This window comes from Pristiophorus japonicus, chromosome 20 (assembly GCF_044704955.1).
Source record: "Pristiophorus japonicus isolate sPriJap1 chromosome 20, sPriJap1.hap1, whole genome shotgun sequence".
In the NCBI taxonomy this organism is placed as follows: domain Eukaryota; kingdom Metazoa; phylum Chordata; class Chondrichthyes; family Pristiophoridae; genus Pristiophorus; species Pristiophorus japonicus.
Window position 1 is genome coordinate 71,699,466 of NC_091996.1, and position 17,867 is coordinate 71,717,332.

A 17,867-nucleotide genomic window follows, 5' to 3' on the forward strand; every position below is an offset into this window, starting at 1 on the left:
ATCTGCCAAATGTTTGCTACTCACTTAGCTTGTTTATATCCCATTGCAGATTTTGTGTGTCCTCCTCACATCTTGCTTACCCACCCATCTTTGTATTATCAGCAAACGTGGCTACATTACACTAGGTCCCTTCATCCAAGTCATTAATATAGATTGTAAATAGTTAAGGCCCAGTACTGATCCCTGTGGCACCCCACTAGTTACTGTTTGCCAACCAGGAAATGACCCATTTATCCCGACTCTCTGTTTTCTGTTAGTTAGCCAACTCACTATCCATGCTAATATATTACTCCCAACCGCTATCTTGTGCAGTAACCTTTTATGTGGCACCTTATCAAATGCCTTCTGGAAATCCAAATAAACCACATCCACTGGTCCCCCCTTATCCACCCTGCTTGTTACAGCCTCAAAGAACTCCAGCAAATCTGTCAAACGTGATTTCCCTTTCATAAAACCATGTTGACTCTGCTTGACTGTATTATGCTTTTCCAAATGTCCTGCTGCTGCTTCCTTAATAATGGATTGCAGCATTTTACCAATGACAGATGTTAGGCTAACTGATCTATAATTTTCTGCTTTCTGTCTCCCTCCTTTTTTAAATAGGGGCGTTACATTCATCGAGGAAGGTCCAACAGTCGGGGAATGGCGTGGTGAGGCGTCGAGGAGGCCCAACAGTCGGGGAATGGCGTGGTGAGGCGTCGAGGAGGCCCAACAGTCGGGGAATGGCGTGGTGAGGCGTCGAGGAGGCCCAACAGTCGGGGAATGGCGTGGTGAGGCGTCGAGGAAGCCCAACAGTCGGGGAATGGCGTGGTGAGGCGTCGAGGAGGCCCAACAGTCGGGGAATGGCGTGGTGAGGCGTCGAGGAGGCCCAACAGTCGGGGAATGGCGTGGTGAGGCGTCGAGGAAGGCCCAACAGTCGGGGAATGGCGTGGTGAGTCGTCGAGGAAGCCAGTTGGTGCAGCTGCAGGGAGGGAAGGCAAAAAAGAAGTAGAAAGAAATCGAAGGGGGACATCACAGCCAAGGGATTAAGTGATTGGTGAGTAGCTTTTCTTTTTTTTCTTTTCCTTTATCAGTAGGTAACCTTTATCATTGTGGCAGGAGAGCTCGGACACGTGTCATGCTCCTCCTGTGCTATGTGGGAACTCAGGGACCCTTCCAGTGTCCCTGACGACGACATGTGCAGGAAGTGTATCCTGCTGCAGCACCTGACAGACCGCATTGTGGCACTGGAGCTGTGCGTGGATTCACTCTGGAGCATCCGCGATGCTGAGGATGACGTGAATAGCATGTTTAGTGAGTTGGACACACCGCACATGAAGATTACACCTTCCAGGGTGACCAGCAGGAAGAACAGTGGCAGGAAGGTAGTGCAGGGATCCCCTGCAGTCATCCCCCTCCAAAACAGATATACCGTTTTGGGTACTGTTGGAGAGGGGTGGGGGGGGTGGGGGCGGAATGACTCATCAGGGGAGGGCAGCAGCAGCCAAGTTCATGGCACCGTGGGTGGCTCTGCTGCACAGGAGGGTAAGAGAAAGAGCGGAGAGCTATAGTGGTAGTGGATTCCATTGTAAGGGAAATAGATAGACGTTTCTTCGGCCGCAATCGAGACTCCAGGATGGTATGTTGCCTCTCTAGTCCAAGGGTCAAGGATGTCTTGGAGAGGCTGCAGAACATGTTGGAGGGGGGTGAAGGGTGAACGGCCAGTTGTCGTGGTGCATATAGGTACCAACAACATAGGTAAAAAACAGGATGAGGTCCGACAAGCTGAATTTAGGGAGCTAGGAGTTAAATTAAAAAGTAGGACCTCAAAAGGTAGTAATCTCAGGATGGCTACCAGTGCCACGTGCTAGTCAAGAGTAGGAATCGTAGGATAGCTCAGATGAATACGTGGCTTGAGGAGTGGTGCAGAAGGGAGGGATTCAAATTTCAGGGACATTGGAGCCGCTTCTGGGGGAGGTGGGACCAGTACAAACCGGACGGTCTGCACGTGAGCAGGACCAGAACCGATGTCCTGGGGGAGTGTTTGCTAGTGCTGTTGGGGAGGGGTTAAACTAACATGGCAGGGGGGTGGGAACCTTTGCAGGGAGACAGAGGGAAGTAAAATGGGGGCAGAAGCAAAAGATAGAAATAAGAAAAGTAAAAGCGGAGGGCAGAGAAACCCAAGGCAAAAATCAAAAAGGGCCACATTACAGCAAAATTCTAAAGGGGAAAAGTGTGTTAAAAAGACAAGCCTGAAGGCTCTGTGCCTCAATGCGAGGAGTATTCGTAATAAGGTGGACGAATTAACTGCGCAGGCAGCAATTAATGAATATTGGCATCACGGAGACTTGGCTCCAGGGTGACCAGGGCTGGGAACTCAACATTAAAGGGTATTCAACATTCAGGAAGGATAGACAGAAAGGAAAAGGAGGTGGGGTAGCATTGCTGGTTAAAGACGAAATTAACGCAATAGTAAGGAAGGACATTAGCTTGGATGATGTGGAATCAGTATGGGTGGAGCTGCGGAATACCAAAGGGCAGAAAACGCTAGTGGGAGTTGTGTACAGACCACCAAGCGGTAATGGAGAGGTTGGGGACAGCAATAAGTAAGAAATTAGGGATGCGTGCAATAAAGGTACAGCAGTTATCATGGGCGACTTTAATCTACATATAGATTGGGCTAACCAAACTGGTAGCAATACATAGAAACATAGAAAACAGGTGCAGGAGTAGGCCATTCGGCCCTTCGAGCCTGCACCACCATTCGATAAGATCATGGCTGATCATTCCCCCAGTACCACTTTCCTGCTTTTTCTCCATATCCCTTGATCCCCTTACCCATCAGGGCGATATCTAACTCCCTCTTGAATATATCCAACGAACTGGCATCAACAACTCTCTGTGGAAGGGAATTCCACAGGTTAACAACTCTCTGAGTGAAGAAGTTTCTCCTCATCTCAGTCCTAAATAGCTTCCCCCTTATCCTAAGACTGTGTCCCCTGGTTCTGGACTTCCCCAACATCGGGAACAATCTACCCGCATCTAACCTGTCCCGTCCCGTCAGAATCTTGTATGTTTCGATGAGATCTTCTCTCATCCTTCTAAACTCCAATGTATAAAGGCCCACTTGATCCAGTCTCTCCTCATAGGTCAGTCCAGCCATCCCGGGAATGAGTCTGGTGAACCTTCGCTGCATTCCCTCAATAGCAAGAACATCCTTCCTCAGATTAGGAGACCAAAACTGAACTCAATATTCCAGGTGAGGCCTCACCAAGGCCCTGTACAACTGCAGTAAGACTTCCCTGCTCCGATACTCAAATCCCCTAGCTATGAAGGCCAACATACCATTTGTCTTCTTTACCGCCTGCTGTACAGTGGGGGAGGATTTCCTGGAGTGCATTCGGGATGGTTTTCTAGACCAATAAGTCGAGGAACCAACTAGAGGACTGGCCATCCTAGACTGGGTGATGTGTAATGAGAAAGGACTAATTAGCAAACTTGTTGTGCGAGGCCCCTTGTGGAAGAGTGACCATAATATGGTAGAATTCTTTATTAGGATGGAGAGTGACACAGTTAATTCAGAGACTAGGATCCTGAACTTAATGAAAGGTAACTTCGATGGTATGAGACGTGAATTGGCTAGAATAGACTGGCGAATGAGACATAAAGGGTTGATAGTGGATAAGCAATGGCAAATATTTAAAGATCACATGGATGAACTTCAACAATTGTACATCCCTGTCTGGAGGAAAAATTAAACGGAGAAGGTGGCTCAACCGTGGCTAACAAGGGAAATTAAGGATAGTGTTAAATCCAAGGAAGAGGCATATAAATTGGCCAGAAAAAGCAGCAAACCTGAGAACTGGGAGAAATTTAGAAATCAGCAGAGGAGGACAAAGGGTTTAATTAGGAGGGGGAAAATAGATTACGAGAGGAAGCTTGCTGGGAACATAAAAACTGACTGCAAACGCTTCTATAGATATGTGAAGAGAAAAAGATTAGTGAAAACAAACATATATCCCTTGCAGTCAGAATCAGGTGAATTTATAATGGGAAACAAAGAAATGGCAGACCAGTTGCAGTTGAACAAATACTGTAGTTCTGTCTTCACGAAGGAAGACACAAATAACCTTCCGGACGTACTAGGGGACCCAGGGTCTAGTGAGAAGGAGGAACTGAAGGAAATCCTTATTAGTCGGTAAATTGTGTTGGGGAAATTGATGGGATTGAAGGCCAATAAATCCACAGGGTCTGATAGTCTGCATCCCAGAGTACTTAAGGAAGTGGCCCGAGAAATAGTGGATGCATTGGTGATCATTTTCCAACAGTCTATCGACTCTGGATTAGTTCCTATGGACTGGAGGGTAGCTAATGTGACACCACTTTTTTTTAAAAAGGAGGAAGAGAGAAAACGGGGAAGTATAGACCGGTTAGCCTGACATCAGAAGTGGGGAAAATGTTGGAGTCAATTATTAAAGATGAAAAGCAGCACATTTGGAAAGCAGTGATGGGATCGGTTCAAGTCAGCGTGGATTTATGAAAGGTTGATTTATGAATGCTTGACAAATCTTCTAGAATTTTTTTGAGGATGTCACTAGTAGAGTGGACAAGGGAGAACCAGTGGATGTGGTGTATTTGGACTTTCAAAAGGCTTTTGACAAGGTCCCACACAAGAGATTGGTGTGCAAAATTAAAGCACATGGTATTGGGGGTAATGTAATGACGTGGATAGAGAACTGGTTGGCAGACAGGAAGCCGAGAGTCAGGATAAACGGGTCCTTTTCAGAATGGCAGGCAGTGACTAGTGGGGTGCCGCAGGGTTCAGTGCTGGGACCCCAGCTATTTACAATATACATCAATGATTTTGATGAAGGAATGGAGTGTAATATCTCCACGTTTGCAGATGACACGAAGCTGGGTGGCGGTGAGAGCTGTGAGAAGGATGCCAAGAGGCTGCAGGGTGACTTCGACAGGTTAGATGAATGGGCAAATGCATGGCAGATGCCGTATAATGTCGATAAATGTGAGGTTATCCACTTTGGTGGTAAAAACAGGAAGGCAGAATATCATCTGAATGGCGGCAGGTTAGGAAAAGGGGAGGTGCAATGAGACCTGGGTGTCATGGTACATCAGTCATTGAAAGTTGGCTTGCAGGTACAGCAGGCAGTGAAGAAGGCAAGTGGTATGTTGGCCTTCATAGCTAGGGGATTTGAGTATAGGAGCAGGGAGATCTTACTGCAGTTGTACAGGGCCTTGGTGAGGCCTCACATGGAATATTGTGCTCAGTTTTGGTCTCCTAATCCGAGGAAGGACGTTCTTGCTATTGAGGGAGTGCAGCGAAGGTTCACCAGACTGATTCCCGGGATGGCTGGACTGTCATTTGAGGAGAGACTGGATCAACTGGGCCTTTATACACTGGAGTTTAGAAGGATGAGAGGGAATCTCATAGAAACATATAAAATTCTGACAAGATTGGACAGGTTAGATGCAGGAAGAATGTTCCTGATGTTGGGGAAGTCCATAACCAGGGGACACAATCTAAGGATAAGGGGTAAGCCATTTAGGACTGAGATGAGGAGAAACTTCTTCACTCAGAGTTGTTAACCTGTGGAATTCTCTACCACAGAGTTGCTGATGCCAGTTCGTTGGATATATTCAAGAGGGAGTTAGATATGGCCCTTATGGCTAAAGGGATCAAGGGGTATGGAGAGAATGCAGGAAAGGGGTACTGAGGTGAATGATCAGCCGTGATCTTAATGAATGGTGGTGCAGGCTCGAAGGGTCGAATGGCTTACTCCTGCACCTATTTTCTATGTTTCTATGTTTACATTTGCGGTTTTCCAATCCGCTGGGATCTCTCCAGAATCCAGGGAATTTTGGTAATTATAACCAATGCATCCACCATCTCTGCAGCCACTTCTTTTAAAAACCTAGGATGCAGGCCATCAGGCCCAGGGGACTTGCTCACTTTTAGTCCCATTATTTTACCAAGTACTTTGTCTTTAGTGATAGTGATTGTTTTAAGTTCCTCCCTCCCCATAGCCGCTTGATCAGCAATTATTGGGATGTTTTTACCGTGACGTCTGATACAAAATATTTGTTCAAGTCTCTGCAATTTCCCTGTTGCTCATTATTAATTCCCCAGTCTCATCCTCTAAGGGACCAACGTTTACTTTAGCTACTCTCTTCCTTTTTATATACCTGTAGAAGCTCTTACTGTCTGTTTTTATACTTCTTGTTAGTTCACACTCGTACTCTTATCTTCCCTCTCTATTATTTTTTTTTTAAAGACGTCCTTTGCTGATTTTTTTAAATTTCCCAATCCTCTGACCTCCCACAAATCTTGGCAACTTTGCATGCTATTTTTTTCAATTTGAAACCATCCTTTACTTCCTTAGCTAACATAGAAAAATAGAAAATAGGTGTAGGAGTAGGCCATTTGGCCCTTCGAGCCTGCACCACCATTCAATATCATAGCTGATCATGCAACATTAGTACCCCATCCCTGCTTTCACTCCATACCCATTGATCACTATAGACATAAGGGGCCACATCTAACTCCCTTTTGAATATATCTAACGAACTGGCCTCAACAACTTACTGTGATAAGAGAATTCCACAAGTTCACAATTCTCTGAGTGAAAAGGTTTCTCCTCATCTCGGTCCTAAATGGCTTACCACTTATCCATAGACTATGACCCCGGGTTCTGGACTTCCCCAACATCGGGAACATTCTTCCTGCATCTAATCTGTCCAGTCCCGCCAGAATTTTATATGTTTCTATGAGATCCTCTCTCATTCTTCTAAATTCCAGTGAATCTAAGCCTAGTCGATCCAGTCTTTCTTCATAGGTCAGTCCTGCCATCCTTGGAATCAGTCTGGTGAACCTTCGCTGCACTCCCTCAATAGCAAGCATGTCCTTCCTCAGATTAGGAGACCAAAACTGTACACAATATTCAAGGTGTGGCCTCACCAAGGCTCTGTCCAACTGCAGTAAGACCTCCCTGCTCCCATACTCAAATCCTCTCGCTATGAAAGCCAACATGCTATTTGCCTTCTTCACCGCCTGCTGTACCTGCATGCCAACTTTCAATGACTGATGTACCATGACACCCAGGTCTCGTTGCAGCTCCCCTTTTCCTAATCTGTCATCATTCAGATCATGTTCTGTCTTCCTGTTTTTGCCACCAAAGTGGATACCCTCACATTTATCTACATTATATGGCATCTGCCATGCATTTGCCCACTCACCTAACCTGTCCAAGTCACCCTGCAGCCTCTTATCATTCTCCTCACAGCTCACACTGCCACCCAGCTTAGTATCATCTGCAAACTTGGAGATATTTCATTCAATTCCTTCGTCTAAATCATTAATGTACATTGTAAACAGCTAGGGTTCCAGCACTGAACCTTGTGGCACTCCACTAGTCACCGACTGCCATTCTGAAAAGGACCCGTTTATTCCTACTCTTTGCTTCCTGTCTGCCAACCAGTTCTCAATCCACGTCAGCACACTACCCCCAATACCATGTGCTTTCATTTTGCACACTAATCTCTTGTGTGGGACTTTGTCAAAAGCCTTTTGAAAATTCAAATACACCAAATCCACTGGTTCTCCCTTATCCACTCTACTAGTTACATCCTCAAAAAATTCTGGAAGATTTGTCAAGCATGATTTCCCTTTCATAAATCCATGCTGACTTGGACCGATCCTGTCACTGCTTTCCAAATGCGCTATTACATCTTTAATAATTGATTCCAACATTTTCCCCACTACCGTTGTCAGGCTATAATTCCGTGTTTTCTCTCTCCCTCCTTTTTTAAAAAAGTGGGGTTGCATTAGCTACCCTCCAATCCATAGGAATAGTTGGATGAAGTATAAAGAAAGAAATAATGGAGGCTTGTAAGAAAGGTACGGCAACAACCATGGATAGTTCTCCCTTCTCTTAAAGTCTTTCCTTCTCACTGGAATATCTTTTGGTTGAGAGTTATGAAAAATCTCCTTAAATGTCTGCCACTGTTTATCAACCGTCTTACACTTTAAGCTATTTCCCAGTCCACTTTAGCCAACTCTGCCTTCAAACCTTTGTGATCGCCTTTATTTAAGATCAGGGTACTGGTTTTCTCACCTTCCAACTGTTGTAGGCATTAGGCACCTGCTGAATATATCTATACGCGTATATGTTTAAAATGGCCAAATATAAAATGGCTGCCCAAGCATGATGGGAACTCAGCTAGTCAAGCAATGAACTGCTGACTGAGGCTGACTGAGCAATGACCCTGTGAGGCCCACTCCCGGGAATGCCTTGGATCAACAGCTTGAGACAAGATAACTATAACGAACCATTATAGTGCCTGGTATGGAATGTCCTTAATCAATGACTCCACACAGCAGAGCCCTGAGGAACAGAGATAAGGGGGGGGGCCTGCATCACATAACAGGGTCATGAATCAGCCCGAGCTGACAAGAACCGAACATACAGCACCTGAGGTATCAGGGGAATTCTATTGGGTTAAAGAAACCTATATGTAATCTATAATCGTTATGATTGGATTGTGTCCAGCTGATGTGGGCTGAAGTAACTATAATGAACTGTTGTAAAACGTATAAATATCGATGGATTTCTTTGTTCGGTGGAGTGGAGTGCCTGGAGTTGGACCAGAGGCTCTCTCCCCGCCGGAGTAATAAAAGCCGTTTTGGCGTTGGAACCGACCCAGAGTGTCGAGTGATTCTTGCAGGAAAACATTTGCGCTAACAGTGTCGTCACGAACAGGATTTCCCGGAGTCGCTGGACGCCCTTGGAAAAATCCAAGGGAGTATAAAAAATGTTTAATTATAAAGGGTGTGGGAGGTGGAAGTCGGTTGATCGACACGAGGAGACGGTCTAATATCTCAAACGCCTAGCATGAGCCTGAATTAAGAGGACTTTAGTCCCACGTGACAGCCAGGAACTAAGTAGGCGTAGGGAACACACTTAGACCGTGGGATCGTGATACTGAGCAACATCTCCCGGACCCAGTAGTGTGATTTGAAAATATACCCCGGAGACCAGGCGGTGCACAGCGACCAACGGAAACAAAACCTGTGAACAGGGTCGGACCGACAGACAAAACGGTGGTAGGTAGTCGTTAAGGAGGCATAGGGCACTGCGGGAATTGCTTAAACGCATTTTAAGAATTGTGTAAGTTTGTGTAACAGCAGAACTTGTGACCTGACAGTAGCCAGGAGACAGTCTACTACAAGTTACACTCAGTAGAAAGCGGACCTCAGAGTAGATTCCCAACGGTTCTAGTCCTACCCAGGAATGGCCAATAAAGCAAGTAACCTCGAGTGGGGACTGGAAGGGTTCCTTACCCGCCACCTGGCGGAAAAACAAAAGAAACTAATTGAGAATATAATTAAGTCAGGATGGGACCCCCAGGACCCGCCAGCAAATCAGCGGGAATGGTGGGAGAAGGAAAAGAAAGATAAAAATGAAAAGGCTGTGGTCTTGATACTGCGAGCCCATGTAAAATTAACAGAGGAAGTAAATCAATATGTAAGAAATAAAAAAAAACCTGATAGTGATTATCTTAAGTGAAGTATGGATCCAAGAATAGAGCCAGCTAAATAATAAACTTTGTTGAATGAAAAGAGACTTTTGTGAATGTCTGTCTAGGAATAAGATAAAGAACAGAGAAGGGAAACTGTAATGCCTTTAAAAGAAAAAGAAGCCTGTGTGGGTGTGTCGAGGCTGCAGGCTGGGGAAGTAAGGTCCCATTTTTCCTTTGTGTAAAACCTTGACGCGAGAGCTTCTAGCGCAGTAAAGAGATTTACACATGCTGCGTCAGAAGCTAAAGCTTAAAAAAAAATTTAATTTATGAGATACTGTATCACAAAATTGAAGTTACAGAGCAAAAGATTAAAGTTTTGATCAGCTTCTAAAACAGAAGTTAGGCAAAAAAAAAAACAGTATTCATTCAACAATAAATATAAATTCTACAAAAGGGGAGCAGAAATTAGGATGGGAACAGTGAAGAATTAATTTTGTTGTGAAGGTTTCAAGTACCACTGGTTAAGAAAAGGCACAACAAAATGCGATACATTTAAAACAAAAAGTTAAATCTGATCTCTTTTTAAAAAAAGAAATAAAACTAAAAGGTTTGAAAAAAGATGCAACGTACTAAATAAGTGCTGAAAAAAAAATGTGTTTGCAATGGAAAAAGACATAACTTACTAAATACTAGTTGATGTTTGCTGTGAAAAAGATATTGGTTTAATTGGGAAAAGAAAAAAAAATTTGGAAGAGGTAAAAGACACTACATTGATAATGATTTTAAATTACGAGAAAGTTTCACTGCAGTTTGAAAAGATTTCCAGAATAGACGGTGTTTATCAAGAAAAGTCCCGAACAGTCAAAACAAGCAGGAGGGTTTTGAAAATAACCGAGGAGAAAAGATCTAAGATCTCAGCAGAGAGAGAAATAAAACACAAGATTTGCCCAGTGAACGGAACCGTTAAAATAAAACGAAATGTTGGAATGTATACAGCTTGCGTGAAAATTGGATTTCAGTCTCTCATTTTTTTTTAAAAATCTTTGGCAAGTACTTGAATTAGAAGTTTAGAAAATTTGGAGTTTAATCTAAAATGCTGTCTTTCCCAATGAGAAGATTTTTATTATGACCAATTTACTAATGATTTCTGCTGTTTTAACGGATTCCTAATTTCTAAGCAAGTTTTGAAGGCACAAAGATTTGGATGATTACGCAAAGTCACGTAATGACATCAGGCTTTCTTACAAACCTGTAAAGGAGCTAACCCTTTCCATTGACAGCTGTTTTACATTGGACCTTACAATTTGAATTTCTTACTAAAATAAAGAAGACTCACCTGACAGACAGAGGAAATGGTGGGATAGTCAGAATAAAAATAAAACAGAACTAGCTGGTCAAGAATTAAAAGTTAAGATAAACAGGCTGGAAGAGGTTTTTAAAAACGGGACCAGGCGGATAGTGCAGTATGCAGCCATAGCACCATCACCTATGGCAATCGAGCCAATGTACCCCACTGGGGGTATGTGTAGTCCACAAACCCAACCTAACAGTAAAGCAGACTGGGATGATTGGAGTTTGGATAATATTTAGATGGGTCATCGTGCAGGCTCGAGCACAGCAGGCTCAAATACAAAACCGACGGCAGCCCAGACAGGGACATGAAGTGATAGAGATGGTACGACTATAAAGAATATGGATAACCTAATCCGATTCCACAGAGTGACCGCGACACAAGTAGACCAGAACCTAACACCTGGTGACGACCAGGCTGTCTGTTTAAAATTGCAGATAAAACTCACCGAGATGGGACCGCGACGACTGATTCAACTCATAATATTGGGAACCTTAAGACCCACGCAAACACTGGATGATACCAATGGATTGCAGCGCACTCAGGAAATAAACAACTACATGAACTATGGAATCTTGTTTAATTTAACGGATGGAATGTGCATCCCAGCAGCCAAGGACTGGAACAAGGACAGGACTTATTTTAATGCATGGCTGCAAGTGAACCTGAATAAGGACAAAGTATGCGTGCAATGCTCCACGGGTACAAGGAGCAGTTGCATTGGGCGAAGGGAGGCCAGGGGGTTCGATAAATCTATTTGGGATAATTTGTGCGCCCCCTGCCCAACCACAATCGTTAGTCACCCACAAAAAGGGGGTGGGGCTGTGTGGATACCACGAGGAGGTAGAGGCTGCCGCAATATCGTTGTATGTATGCTTCTCACCCACTCCGACACCGCGCCCCATAAGAACCACCACACAGCCTGAGGAATTGCCATGCCCCATAACTACTAAGGGACCAGAAAATGGGATTATACTGTTCAACGAGGGTGAACTATTATATGATAATGTCAAACATGAAATTGTGCCTGTCCTGATCAATGTCTCAGGCATACGAATGCCAGAATACTGTACAGAGCAGGCAAGAAATATGTACAACGTATTAAGTAAAGTTGTAATGCAGCAGGCTGCCGATGCAATGGGTGCCAGTAGATTCCGAGGACAGGGGTCAGCCCCCAGGATAAAGAGGGGAATAGTTAATGATGTTGCTACCGGCTTCAATACAGGGACCTACGTAGTAAACTCGATAGATATACAAGGGTTAAACGAGAGGGTGGAACAGCTTCGAGAGGTGATGAAGGGGTTATTAGAGAGGGTGGAGCAAAACCAGGAAGACCAAGCCAACCTAGGAAAGGAGGGTGCCGAAATCCAGCTGGATGGCATCTCAGTCCTGGAAGCTCACGTCAAAACCATCAATCACCTCATTGATAGAGAAAAAGAAGATACCGGAAAGCAAAGACAGGGGCAACTCTGTCACGCTTATGGTCTGTGGATGGTGGGACAGATCCGCCACAATCTCGATCAGATCCAAAGCGGGGAGGTACCCGATTGGATAGACAGTTCACATTTGGCTCAGTTGGCTAACCAGAGGGGGACACTGGATAATTGTACTCTGAAGGGACTGACCCGAGTATACCCAGCAATTCCAGATTGCCAGATGGGTAGTAATACTGGGATAGGGATAGTCCTGATGATCCCGATAGCCACGCCGGATTCAGGGCCGTTCCCCCTGTACCAACTAAAGAATATCGGAGTAATACGGGAAAATGTCTCCGTCCATTACTATCTGACCACCACCTCTGCCGTTTGCCGAAACGACATACTTACCGGGATTTCCTTAACAGAATGCAAGCAAAGGGGGGAGATCACAGTATGCCCTCACCCGGTGGGCCGAGGTGAGCTAGACGAGTGCGGGTTTAACCGAACCGACGGATGTGTACTATAAAAAGTGCCCGCACACAGGCACTTTGCGAGGGCAGGCTACGGAGGGAAGGGAAGATACTGCGTCTCTACCACAGAGCGTTCATACTAGTACAATGACCTGCAGTGCCCAATACCGCAGCCGAACTTTTGCTTTGCGCCGCTACGACCTGTCACGATTGGGCAAGCGCATATCACCCAGGTTAGGCGCCGGAAGCCCGAAGTTATTAATGTAACCGATCAGCTCCACGATCATTTGCAGGATTATGACAAGCCAGATCAGGTCCCTAGCCCACATCTAACCGAAGTATTACGGGAATTGAGGCTCAGGGTGGGTCAATCCGTAAAGCTCTACCACCAACTGCAAACTAAAATCAAAGTACTGAAAGAAGATATCGATGTAGACTTACAAAATCAGAGTTGGTGGAGAAAGGTCTGGGACTGGGGAATGAATGTGAACATCCATCCCTGGATTCGAATAATTTCACACACACTGGTCGGGATACAATTGATCTTAGCAATAACATGGGGCATAATGGCCTGCCAGGCATTCAGGCACCACGCACAACGAAGAGGGACCCATGCCCGGCCCCCGAATACTAAACAAGCCTGTCTAATAAAGGGGGCAGGAGGATTTGGCCTTTGTCAATTTGATCTAAGCAACCGGGACTCCTGAAACCGCGTGACTGGCCAGCACGTTGAGGCAGGGAGTAGCGGGCTGTGCACAAAATCTAATAAAGGTAGGGCGGTCGGTTAAAGGGGGACTAGGATTAGTCCCTTTACCGAAAGGGAGGAATTGTTGTAGGCATTAGGCACCTGCTGAATATATCTATATGCGTATATGTTTAAAATGGCCAAATATAAAATGGCTGCCCAAGCATGATGGGAACTCAGCTAGTCAAGCAATGAACTGCTGACTGAGGCTAACCGAGCAATGACCCTGTGAGGCCCACTCCTGGAAATGCCTTGGATCAACAGCTTGAGACAAGATAACTATAACGAACCATTATAGTGCCTGGTATGGAATGTCCTTAATCAATGACTCCACACAGCAGAGCCCTGAGGAACAGCGATAAGGGGGGGCCTGCATCACATAACAAGGTCATGAATCAGCCCGAGCTGACAAGAGCCGAACATACAGCCCCCTGAGGTATCAGGGGAATTTTATTGGGTTAAAGAAACCTATATATAATCTATAATCGTTATGATTGGATTGTGTCCAGCTGATGTGGGCTGAAGTAACTGTAATGAACTGTTGTAAAACATATAAATATCGATGGATTTCTTTGTTCGGTGGAGTGGAGTGCCTGGAGTTGGACCAGAGGCTCTCTCCCTGCCGGTGTAATAAAAGCCGTTTTGGCGTTGGAACCGACCCAGAGTGTCGAGTGATTCTTGCAGGAAAACATTTGCGCTAACACAACTGAGTTTGAAATTCAACCATGCTGTGGGATCTGATTAACTAATGTAGGACCTGATTAATTTATAATTATAGAGTAGCTGTGTGCGTGCTCACTAACAATGGAAAAGGTTGCAGCGTGGTTGGGGCCAAAGCACAGTCACAGGGTTAAGCGCTGTTCCGACCAGATAACAGGAACATGCTGCGAAACAGTGAACAGCAGGGGGAAGGGGCATGATGTGGTAATCACATCATGACCAAGGCAATTGCTACCTGCAATGGGCAGCTGGGTCATAACCAGCGGCCAGTCCGGAGTCGACAAACTGACGCCAGTAACAGCAGGGGGGCCAATCAGGGAAAGGGAAGGCCCCACGTTCACGACTGTAACTGAAGCTGTAACACGCGGTAGAGTGTGCTTTATTCTTAGTAACTGCACGATGTAACTGAGCCAATAAAGTTTGCCTGGATACGACCACCGGACTCGAGCCTCATCAACTGCTAAGAATATAAGAGACCCTACACATGCTATGGTCACTCTTTCATGGAGGATCCTTTACTAGGAGGAGATCATTAATTAATCCTGTCTCATTACATATTACCAGATTCAAGATAGCCTGCTCCCTGGTTGGTTCCACAATGTACTGTTCAAGGAATCCATCTCGGATACACTCTATGAACTCTTCCGCAAGGCTACCTTGGCCAATTTGATTTGTCCAATCAATAAGATTAAAATCGCCATGATTATTGCCGTACAAGCTTTCTTACAAGCCTCTATTATTTCTTGATTTATACTTCATCCAACTGTGTAGCTAATTAGGGGGCCTATAGACTACGCCCCACCAGTGACTTCTTCCCTTATTATTTCTTATTTCCACCCAAACTGATTCTATATCTTGATCTTCTGAGCCAATGTCATTTCTCGCTACTGCACATTCTTTATTAACAAAGCTACCCCACCTCCTTTTCCTTTCTGTCTATCCTTTCGAATTGTCAAATACCCCTGAATATTCAATTACCAGCCTTGGTCACATTGCAATCACGACTCAGTAATGGCTATCAGATCATACCCATTTATATCTATTTGTGCCGTCAACTCATCTATTTTGTTACGAATGCTGCATGCACTCAGATAAAGAGCTTTAAATTTTTTCTTTTTACCATTTTTCCCTGCTTTGATCCCACTTTCTGATCATCATCATAGGCAGTGCCTCAGAATCGAGGAAGACTTGCTTCCACTCTTAGAATGAGTCCTTAGGTGGCCGAACAGTCCAATACAAGAACCACAGTCCCTGTCACAGGTGGGACAGTTGTTGAGGGTAAGGGATGGTGGGATAGGTTTGCCGCATGTTCTATCCGCTGTCTGCGCTTGATTTCTGCATGCTCTCGGCGATGAGACTCGAGGTGCTCAGCGCCCTCCCGGATGCACTTCCTCCACTTAGGGCGGTCCTTGGTCCAGGGACTCCCAGGTGCCGGTGGGGATGTTGCACTTTATCAGGGAGGCTTTGAGGGTGTCCTTGTAACGTTTCCTCTGTCCACCTTCTGATACACTCCTGTTCTATAACAATTTATTCCCCGGTCATCAATATCCTCCCCTACTTTATTCTTTCCTTTGCTCTCCTTTCCTGCTTCATTTATATTTAGACTGGTTACGTTTCTTGTAGATCCCTTCTCCCGTTTTACTAGTTTAAAGCCTTTGCCACCTTCCCATTTATCCTTTCTGCTAGGACACGGGTCCCATCCCGGTTCAGGTGGAGCCCGTCCCATCGGGACAGCTCCTTCCTGTCCCAGAACTGATGCCAGTGTCCCATGAAAAGGAACCCCTTTTCCCCCACACCAGCCTTTAGCCATGTGTTAATTTTCCTGATTTGACTGTTTCGATGCCAACGTGCACGTGGCTTGGGCAAGAATCCAGAGATTACCACCCTCGAGGTCCTGCTTTTTAATTTAGCTCCTTACTCCTGATACTTCGCCCTGTTCCTACCGGTGTGATTTGTTCCAACATGGACCACGACAATGTTTGGCTCTCCTGGTGGTAGATGCCATCACATAGTATGAAGCCCAATGCCCAGTCTGAGTTAGCGGATTTCAACAAGGGCACCAGTTGGGATGTGGGAAGTGGCCTCACTACACCAGGGCAAGGAATTGGAAAGGGAAATCGGCCAAAATTGCCGGTCCAATGCAGAGAGCCCTGTTGGTAGGTGTGTGTGTGTGGGTGTCAGGACAGGACAGCATCTGGCTCAGCTGACTCCTCTCAGCGATTGGCCACACGAGTGGGACAGCCGTGAGCTGCTGGCACCAGCGGTTCAGTCCCCCAGGAGGTCAGCAACAAAACTCAATATTCTACGGAGTTCACCGATAAAATCTCTCAATTTTAAAAATCGGATTTAACCGCATGAAGTACAAATATCAAGTTTCTTCAGATCATAACAGCTTTCAAACCCACCACTGCCAGATTATATACAGGTCTTTATCAAACTATACACCGAACTTCATAGAATCATAAAAAATTATGGCACACAAAGAGGCCTTTCGGCCCATCGTGTATGTGCCAGCCAATAAAGAGCTATCCAGCCTAATCCCACATTTCAGCTCTTGGCCCATGGCCTTGTTGGGTAAGGAACTTCAAGTGCACACATCCAAGTACTTTTTAAAATGTGATGAGGGTTTCTGCTTTGTTTTTCGTTCCTGGGATGTGGGCATCACTGGCAAGGCCAGCATTTATTGCCCATCCCTAATTGCCCTTGAGAAGGTGGTAGCGAGCCGCCTTCTTGAACCGCTGCAGTCCATGTGGTGATGGTACTCCCAGTGCTGTCAGAGAGGGAGTTCCAGGATCTTGACCCAGTGACAATAAAGGAACAGCAATATATTTCCAAGTCAGGATGGTGTGTGACTTGGAAGGGAACGTGGAGGTGATGGTGTTCCCATGCGCCTGCTTCCCTTGTCCTTCGAGGTGGTAGAGGTCGCGGGTTTGGGAGGTGCTATTGAAGAAACTTTGGCGATTGGCGAGTTGCAGCAGTGCATCTTGTACACACTGCAGCCGCGGTGCGCCAGTGATGGAGGGAGTGAATGTTTAAGGTGGTGGATGAGCTGCCAATCAAGCGGGCTGCTTTGTCCTGGATGGTGTCGAGCTTCTTGAGTGTCGTTGGAGCTGCATTCATCCAGGCAAGTGGAGAGTATTCCATCACACTCCTGACTTGTGCCGTGTAGATGATGGAAAGGCTTTGGCGAATCAGAAGGTGAGACACTCGCCACAGAATACCCAGCCTCTGATCTGCTCTTATTGCCACAGTATTTATGTAGCTGGTCCAGTTAAGTTTTTGGTCAATGGTGACCCCCAGGATGTTGATGGTGGGGGATTCAGCGATGGTAATGCCGTTGAAAGTCAAGGGGCGGTGGTTAGACTCTCACTTGCTGAAGATAGTCATTGCCTGGCACTTGTGTGATGTGAATGTTATTTGCCACTTATCAGCCCGAGCCTGAATATCATCCAGGTCTTGTTGCATGTGGGCATGGACTGTTCCATTATCTGAGGAGTTGCAAATGGCACTGAACACTGTGCAGTCAGCAGTGAACATCCCCACTTCTGACCTTATGATGGAGGGAAGGTCATTGACGAAGCAGCTGAAGATAATTGGGCCTAGGACATTGCCTGAGGAACTCCTGCAGCGATGTCCTGGGGCTGTGATGA

The 17,867-nt window shown here is 45.6% G+C and overlaps 1 protein-coding gene across 2 annotated transcripts in view; it reads right to left on the reverse strand.

Moving 5' to 3' along the window:
• Positions 1-17,867, reverse strand: part of LOC139232561 (rab-like protein 6) — a 114,245-nt gene that overhangs the window by 47,374 nt on the left and 49,004 nt on the right. The window lies entirely within an intron of this gene.